This window comes from Pteropus vampyrus, unplaced genomic scaffold (assembly GCF_000151845.1).
Source record: "Pteropus vampyrus isolate Shadow unplaced genomic scaffold, Pvam_2.0 Scaffold754, whole genome shotgun sequence".
NCBI classification, from domain to species: Eukaryota; Metazoa; Chordata; class Mammalia; order Chiroptera; family Pteropodidae; genus Pteropus; species Pteropus vampyrus.
Window position 1 is genome coordinate 45,300 of NW_011889535.1, and position 1,503 is coordinate 46,802.

The 1,503-nt window shown below is 44.8% G+C and overlaps 1 pseudogene; it reads left to right on the forward strand.

Annotated features, from left to right (window-relative positions):
- The window catches only part of LOC105309505, a 6,214-nt pseudogene extending 6,140 nt beyond the window's left edge, over nt 1-74 (forward strand).
- The last annotated feature ends 1,429 nt before the right edge of the window (nt 75-1,503 follow it).

Below are 1,503 nucleotides of genomic sequence, written 5' to 3' on the forward strand. Positions count from 1 at the left end.
GTGGTTTCTGAGGCAATCAGAGTATGCTCATCTCCAAAGTGGTCCAGCGTGGCTAGTCTTGTGTCCTCTTGTGACCCTGGCACTCAGCTTAAATGCTGCATCAGACCAGCCTCCCAACCCCTTTCAGTTGTGCTTTGGAGCTTTGTCTGTTCCCATCTATGCCTTAAGGACTAATCCTGGCACCCCTTGTCAGGGGGTTCCCTGAATGCCTATTTCTCTTTAAGGAGGCTCACAGGGAAAGGGGTTTTGGTCCTTTCCTCAGTCTCCTCTGGAATACCAGGTATTCTTGAGAGCTCACCCAGGCCAACGCCATGCACCATCCCCTAATGACCAGCTGACCCACCTTTCCACACAGATGTTGCTGCCTATTGTGGTGCCTTCTCTCAGGTTAGGAACCTCCACCATCCCCAACCTCTCCCTTGTTGCTCTTTGAATTGCTCCCCCCTCAAGATGCTCTCGTCCTTCCCCAAAGAAGAAGCCAGAGAATTCTGAGAAAATGAATGTGCCCTAACTTGTCCGTATGTGCCCAGGCCTTATGCATTGCTCACTGACTCAGCCCCCACAACACCCCCTGATCCGGTTCCTAGCCCCATCAGCATCAACAAAACCTCCTGTCTCCAGTGGCGTTAAAAAAAAAAAAGAAAGAAATCTGTCAGGAACAGGTCCCATTAATCTATAAAAGCAGATTTGTGCTGAGACTCAGACTGAGGTCTCCAGAGAATTGCTATTCTCTCTACAACAAGGGGAGAGCTGTGTTCTTTTGATGTGTAATCATTGACACCACACTCTGTGGCTTCATGACACATTTGTTAAGATATATAGGGATTTTGTACTTATATCACAAGCTATGAACTGTCATCCAGACCCTTATTATAAAATATTTGTTAATTATGGGAGATACATTTCAATATTTTTATGCCACGTTTTGAGTTTAGCACTTTATAGACTTTGTCCAATTTAATTCATCAATAAGTCCAGCCATAAGGTAATATTATAATGAACTCCATTTCTTTATGTAGAAATGTAGCTTGAAGGAGTTTAGTGTCTGCCCCAAGTTACAAATTGAGTGAAGGATGGGATGCTTCCAGTTTTCAACTCTGGACCACTGGCTCCCAACGTAAGGTGTTGTTGCCCCTGGGCTATTTGGCAACATCTAAAGAGGCTGCTAAACACCTACAACACCCAACATAACTAATTATTCGGCCCCAATTATCAACTTAGAAGGCGAGACAACTTATTTTAGACTGGATCTTCTCCAACTTCACTGTGCATGTGACTCACCCAGGATTCTAGTTCAAATGCAGAATCTGATTTGGAAGATCCTTGTAGGCCCAGAGATTCTGAGAATCAAACCATCTGCCAGATGATGTTGATGCTGTAGGTCCTGGAGTGAGGACCACTCTGGAGTAGCCAGGCTGCGGTTCTGTGTTAGAGTCAGGTGCAGGTAGTTTTAAGTCTCCTGAACCAAGAGTCATTTCTGCATGTAATTTTGAAGAAATAGTG